The sequence below is a fragment of the Rhinopithecus bieti genome, unplaced genomic scaffold, assembly GCF_001698545.2.
Source record: "Rhinopithecus bieti isolate Rb0 unplaced genomic scaffold, ASM169854v2 scaffold_759, whole genome shotgun sequence".
NCBI lineage: Eukaryota > Metazoa > Chordata > Mammalia > Primates > Cercopithecidae > Rhinopithecus > Rhinopithecus bieti.
Window position 1 is genome coordinate 2,611,108 of NW_016803631.1, and position 7,537 is coordinate 2,618,644.

Sequence of the window (7,537 nt, forward strand, 5' to 3'; positions counted from 1 at the left end):
GAGTGAGGGAAGCGGGTCTCAGGTCCTGGTCCGTCTGCGGCGTGGAACGAGGAGGAGGAGGAGGCTCCCCAGACCCTGGGGGCCCTGAGGAGGGGTCTCCTCCCGGGTTTCGGCACCACCTGATTTGTTTTTTCTAAGACCACCAGAGCGGGCACAAAAGAACCAGCGACTAGGCAAGGGTAGGAGCAAAACTGCAAGTTTATTTTGGTCACCTAGCTTCAGGGGAAGAAGGTGGGTAGGGAGAGGTCTGTTGGCCCCGACAAATGAGGCCCACAGAGTCACCCGTGCAGCTCTCGGACGGAGTTCCAACAGTCCCGACCGCAGTGGGGAAGCTGGGAAGTCCGTGCGTGGCGTTCGTCCGGAGCCGCTTTTCTAGGAGTGGGAGGGCAATAGGCAGGGCACGGGCATGTCGGGGGGCGTTCCGCAGGTGCGACCAGGTAAATCTTGGTCTCTTCAGATTGACATCACCTGGCGCATGCCTAGTTGGTCTGCACCTTCCCGGGTCGCCGGCTGCATTTTCGCGCGCGCAGGAAAAGTTGGGGGGGATGAAGAACCCGGAAGTGCACCATCTTGCCTCCATTCATCCAAACAGTAGCCATATCATCTCATTCAACACTTTTTTTTTTTTTAACTTTCTTAAAGGTAAGAACAAGACTTTAGTCTTATTATTTAAACCATTACTGTTTATTAGCTGTCTTTTGGAAAAGTCATTTTAGATTTTGGATCAGATTAGGGTGATATGGCTTGGAAGATCTCAACTGTTTGGCATTATGAATCTGTACATGGCTAGTTATATTTTAAAATAGACTAGGATTTTAAGTTTTGTGCCTACAGGTTAGACAGTTGTCTTTTAATTAGAAGCTGGCTTAGGCTGGAGACTGAATTGGTACTAAAAGTCACTAATCAAACAGCTCAGTGCTATGCCATAGTGATGCCTGGAGTTGAACAGAGTGTGATTTCCTTAGTATAGCAACCTTGTCATCCTTGTAGCTGCTGAATGGCTAGTGAAGTATGATCATATTCTGCTTGTAAAGTACATTGAGTCTAAAATCTCAAGAACAAAAGATACTGAGAACATAAGAAGATATGTAATGTTCATATGTCGTTGTGTGATGGAAAAAGTCTCTCCTTTATAAAATAAGGAGCTGAATCAGATGATTCCTTAAGATTCTTTCCTAATTCGTTAAGAGCATGGCTTTGATGTATGACAGACTTAGGTTCAATAACTGACTATGTGACCTCAAGCAAGGGATAGCTTTTTTGGGTCTCTTTTTCTCAGCTGAGAAAAAAAAAAAGAACAAAAAGCAAGTATAGAAGTAATACCTAACTTACAGGATGGGAAGTACTAATTAAAAATGATGTATACACAGTATTTGGCACTGTTATTAGCATTCTCTATTATTTTATTTTGTTTATTTTTACTTGAATATTCATTTGGATATACTTTAGTAAGCACTTTTTGATTTACAGACATAATCTACGTGAAGAATAGAATCTTGAACAATTAAGACAGGTGTGAACCAACTTCCCACCCAATACAGATCTTTGGCATATGGTTATCCAAACTCTGCTTGAATATGTCCTGGAACTACAAAAAATAAAAAAATCAATAACCTTATCACCCATTGTTGATTTCTAATATATACTAGTCCAGACTTTTCCTATGCCTTTATACATTTTTTAAAACAAAAATAAATTTTTTTCTGTGCTATATATTTTTAATGAAGTTATAACATCATGTTTTGCCCCTAATGTATTTTACCATTAGTGAGTATAGGTCTACGGTGTCATTTGTATTGACTATGTATAAATTCATCTGTGACTTAACCATAATTTAACCAATACCCTGTTTTTTCTTTTTGCACATTTGGACATTCATTCATTAAACAAATACTTCATATAGAGTGTCTTCTGTATGTCAGATGCCAGTCTAGGAATTGGATCTCAGTCTGGAACAGTATATATGTCAGATAACCTAAATTCTGAAGTTTTGTTTTATTTCGTTGGTTGGTTTAATGGAAACATAATAAGGAAGAAATGTCCTGAAATCCCACCAGTCTACAATAGGACCGCTCTTCAATAACATTTCTCTCTCTCTCTCCGTGTGTGTGTGTGTGTGTGTGTGTGTGTGTGTGTGTGTGTGTGTACACCTTTTACTTTTTTTTTTCTTTTGGCTACTCTGATAACACTGCAATAGAAGTCTCCTTATGGAAAGTCTTTACAAGTGTCCTTTACTAATCACTCAGCTAAAGAGGGGCCAGAGGCCATGCATGTTTTCAAGGCTTTGAGTGAGGACTGCCCCCAAATGATCCCTAGAAAAAAAATACGCATTTGCACCTTAGTGTCTCAGAGCACTGATTTCCCTAATCTCTGAGCAACACAATTTTTTAAAACTTGCCAGTTTGGTATGCTTGCTTGATTTGTAAAGGACCTGAAAGCACCCTTTTTGGCCTCTGCAACACTTAAAAGTACATCTCACAAGACCCTCTGCCCACCCTTTCCTAGTGCTTGAGTCCTCCCAAAGATGATGTGCAGCAGTTCGGTAATAATGATAAGAGGCATCACCACAGTAACTTGAAAAATGAAGAACTTGGCCTCCTAGTCGGTAACAACCACATTCTAATGCACCTCTTTGCTAAGCCTTTGCTCTTCACAATAATGACTAAACTCAATGCGGATATAGTCACACTATTTTTTCTAGTCCCCCCTTTGTCTGACCTTGCAATGTTTAACTTGAAGGTTGATGAAGACAGGATCATATCCTTAAGTAAGGCCTATCTTGGGATTACTACATCTTTCACAGGTCTAATGTGATCTATGATTTGATGGAAAAACCATGATCCTTATTTTACAGGTGAGTATAGGTGCTCGGAGAGGTTAAGAAAATCACCCTGATCCAATAGCTGGTAACCTGCGATGTAAGTTGAAGCCCAGTGTTCTTTGGTGTACTAGTTATCCAGTGTAAACATCATGTATTTGTAGTTATAAATTCATTTAATGCATACTTAGTGAAGGCCTGTTATTTGCAGGGAACAGCCCTAGTGTTCATAATTCATGTGTGAATCAGACATACTTTTTTCAAGATGAGAGGCTGTTTGATTCATCACTTGCTGAGGACATACTATATGCCAACTATACAGAGTAGTAGTCAAAGGGTAGTAAGACATAGACTCTACCCTCAGAGAGCTTATAGTCTAGTGGATATATATATATATATAAACCATAGAAATATAAAGTTGAATGCTCAGTGGTATGATGGATATTCCAAGATGCTTTCCTAAACAGAGTGCATGTGTGATTATGCCCAGTATTTATTTCTTTAGGTATTAAAAAGTGCTAGATGTTCCGTCTGTGTTGATTATGGTGCTTTTGATAGCAAGTAATAGAAAATCCTCATGAGGAAAACTCACATAGCTGGAAGTCCAGTTAGAGTCAGCTCTAAATGTGATGATATCATAGGATCACTAATTTCATCCAAGACTCAAGTTATTTTCATCTCAGAGCTTTCTCGTCCAGGACTGATGAAGCCCATCATGTGCTTTCTTGTTCAAGTGCAGCAGAAGAGAGAGAAACCATTTCCTGGGCATGGACTCTTAGTCCCTTTTCTAAAGGTCTGATTGAGCCAAATTAGGTTATATGTATTTTTATGGACCAGTAATAGTTATCAACGGAATACCTTATAGTGATTGGCTTACACAAGATTCCCCACCTCTACCCTACCCCCGCTTAGATCCATGTGCAGGTTTGATAGCTGGACAAAACAAATTCTGTCACAATTGAGGAAGAGGTAATTGGATATTGAATTGACAACCAGATTTCCACTGCACCATCTTGTTCATCTAACAGGTCACCCTGAACGGTCAAATTGAGTTCGTAGGAGGAATTCCTCTCATAGTTTACTCAAACTTTAGAAAGAAAATTATTAGTAGAGCATAATTCTGATGTTCAGTTTTTATAGAATAAGACAATTAGCAGATGTTCAGAGAACTGTTCTCTGAAGAGTTGTCCTTAGGGAGATCTCAATTAGGATGCTTTCAAAAGCAAGCACTAGAATACCCGACTATGCTGATGCAAGCAATACAGAAAAGTAATTTATCTCCCTGTTAGGAAGTTTGGAAATTAAAAGCTCCAGGTTTGAGACAGTGGCTTCAAGAACTTAGCCTTGGCCGAGTGTGGTGGTTCATGCCTGTAATCCCGGCACTTTGGGAGACTAAGGCCAGAGGATTGCTTGAATCCTGGAGTTCAAGACTGGCCTGGGCAACACAGTGAGAACCTGTCGGTACAGAAAATAAAAACATTAACTGGGCATGGTAGTACATGCCTGTAGTTTCAGTTACTTGGGAGGCTGAGGTGAGAAGATTGCTTGAACCCAGAGGACTGAGGCTGCAGTGAGCCGTGATTGCGCCACTGCATTCCAGCCTGCCTGACAAAGCAAGGCCCTGTCTTAAAAAAGCAAGCAAACAAAAAACCTAGGCTTGTTCTACTTTCCTGCTCTTTATCCTTCTCATCCTTAGGCATATCATATCTCATGACTATGGTAACTTCAAGCATTACATCATCACACAACTGTTCGAGCCTGGATGAAAGGTAGGCCTGCTGTCTATCAGGGAGTATGCTTTTTCCCAGAAGCTCCCCCACATACTTTCTCTTACATCTTATTGCTCACATGTCTCCTTTTGTGCCAGTCACTACCAAGGAGAATGAGATACTGTGCTTGGCTCTGGCAACCTGGGGAAAAGCTCACCTTCCTTAACATATTGCCCAAGCAAAACTAGATTTGCATAAACTAAAGAAAAAGGGGAAATGGCTATGGAAGTCAACCAATAGTGTCTGCTTAAGTTCAACTGGACACTGTGTGTTTGGAGCATGAAATTATGCCTCTGTTTTATTTTAGTATCCATACTAGGAAAGTGTTAGCCTCAAGCTCAGTGTTTCTCAAACTGTATGTGGTGAAGAACCAGCTTTTTTCCCCTCAATTCATCACAGACCAACACTAGGAAAATGAAATAAACCCATACAGATTTTAAAATATACTATACAAACCCAGAATTTTTGTTCAAAGGCCATAGTTTCTCTGTGAAGTTGCTATAAAAAATGTCTAAACTCTCACAATTTCTGTCCTTACCCCAGCGTGAACCAGCATGGACCAGTAACAAACAGTTTGAAGACCAGGCTGAGTTCATGACCACACTTGTTGACTCTGCTGACTTCACAAGCTGGCCCCAGCCTGCCTCACCTGCCCCTTGTCTGCTGTTCCTTTTGATTCACCTACAACAAGCTGTTCTCTGTTACCAGAATATGCCACATATTTTGTTTTACTTCTGGAATTGACTTTACAATCTGTTCTTTCTTCTTGAAATGCCCTCCTCTAGCTGGGGAAAATTTTTTAGACCAGATTAAAAGTCACCTTCCCTGTGATGTCTTCTCATGAAAAAAAATATTTTTTTAAGAGACAGGGGTCTCACTACATTACCTAGGCTGGTCTCGAACTCCTGGGCACAAGTGGTCCTCCCACCTCAGCTTCCCAAAATACTAGGATTACAGACATGAGCCATCACACCCCCAACCTCATGAATTTTAGTTAGGTTATAGCAGTATAGTAAAAGTCCCTATGGATTGAATTATTTGCTCCCTCATCAGTGTTTTTTGTTTGAATCCTAGGTACACTTGTTTTATTGGATTACAGTTTCTGGGTCAGTATCCGGGATAGACTGAAAGTTTCTTGAAGTGATAATTATCTGATTCATCTTTATATCCCCTGTTCTTGGAACACATAGTTTGTCCTGAATAAATGCCTATTGAATTGAATCAACTCAACAAATGAGAAAACTTCTGTTTCTTTCCTTTCTTCTTTCCCAGATGTTTTTTATTGTGTTCTACCTTCATGTTTGTGTATTTCCTTATAAGAACATACCATTTTGACAGATAATACATTTTTTCTTTCCTTTTCTATCAGATCTGGACTTAAACAAGACACAAGTTTTCATTGTTGTGTTCTAATCACAGGTCCTATCCTGTGGGCATCAGTGTCACTATTACTGCAGGCCACGTGTGGGGTTTTTGCACCCATGATTCTCTGACATGTATGCCACCCTAGCAATGTACTCAAATTTCCAGCAGCAATAGATGAGCTTCTATATGCAGACATGTAAACTCCCAAAAGTACCTGGTAGGATGCTATTAATATATTGTAGAGAATATACAATTCAGAGACACACTGACCTGGGCTTTAATCCTTATTCACAGACTGACTAGCTTTGTGGCCTTGGGCAAGTTCCTTAGCCTCTCTGAGCCTGCTTCTTCTATTAAAACAAAAAATAGGTACAGTAAGATAACATGAGAAAACAATAGTTGCTTGTTAGTCCCCTCTGCTGAGACAGCACATATGTGGATTGGCAGGAAAGCAGGCTGAGTGCAGTCTGGGCAGCAGTACAAGTGAACCATAGAGTTAATGGGTCTGCCTGTCTCTTTAATGGGTCAGGGCCAACCTCTTTGGCGGATCTCCTGAGAAAGATGAGCTGCTTTGAAATTCTGTCTTGGGCAGAGCCTTGGTTGCTTCTCCATTTCTGTGCTTCTGACTTCCCTGCTTACAGCTGGCGGGGACAGCTACCCTAGAAGCTCAGGGCGTGCATGTCTGTGGTAGAAGGATGAGCAGCTGCTGCTTGTTGAAGTAGGGGGGTTGTTGGGGAGGCAGGCAAGTGACATAAAAACAGTATATGGAAATCCCCAAACCCCACTGTTTAAATGACTTCAGGGGTCCAAATCATGTCCATGAAGTGGCCTCAATGACATTTCTTCTCCAGACACTCCAACTGTTTCCTTTACTGATTTTTTTCCTCTTAACTTTAGAAAGGAGGAAATATGGTATATATTTGTTGGTCAGATGATTTTAATTAGGTTAAGAAAAAAATGGCTTCCTTCAACATGCCGTGCATTTTCGTACCTCTGTGCCCTTGCTTCTGCTGTTCTCGCCACTAGAAATGCTGTTCTCCCTTTACCTGCCTGGTGAATTCAACCTCTAAACCTCAAATTAGAGGCCAGCCTTTCTTTGCATCTTCCCTCCCTGATGCCACCCTTCCTTCTAGGCTGCCACCATCCTTCAAACTTAACTTGGTTGTTGCGCTTCACACACTGAACTACCTTTGTTTTTTGAGGTCTCTTTACCCTAACGGTGAAAGTTTCTCTTGAGGATCTTTGATCCCCAAGTGCTTAGCTCATAAAAGGCACTCAATAAATATTTGTTGAGTGAAAACATCTATATTTGACAATTTCTCATTTCTCATAAATTTTTATCAAGTTATAACAGCATAGTAAAAGTCCTTATGGATTGAGTGCTTGATTAGTACTGGGAGGTTACTGAGCGTCCCACCTGCACTTCAGGGGCGATAGGAGTAATGGTAGTAAGTGCTGACCTAGCAGCAGGGAGGAAGAATCAAGGAGTCATTTGGAATCCATAGAGTCAACTTTCTTTCTCTTCTTTCTCCTTCCTTCCTTCCACCTTTCTTTCTCTTTCTTTCTTTCTTTTTCTTTCTTTCTT

The 7,537-nt window shown here is 40.8% G+C and overlaps 1 protein-coding gene across 2 annotated transcripts in view; it reads left to right on the forward strand.

Annotated features, from left to right (window-relative positions):
* Positions 1-7,537, forward strand: part of COX17 (cytochrome c oxidase copper chaperone COX17) — a 20,492-nt gene that overhangs the window by 10,164 nt on the left and 2,791 nt on the right. Inside the window, exon 3 of one of the 2 annotated variants that reach the window (XM_017891577.1) lies at positions 4,515-4,583. The exons of the other annotated variant lie outside the window; for it this stretch is intronic. The gene's annotated coding sequence lies outside the window, so the exon portion shown is untranslated. Of the gene's footprint in view, positions 1-4,514; positions 4,584-7,537 lie in introns of those variants that run through there. 2 annotated transcript variants of the gene reach the window in all.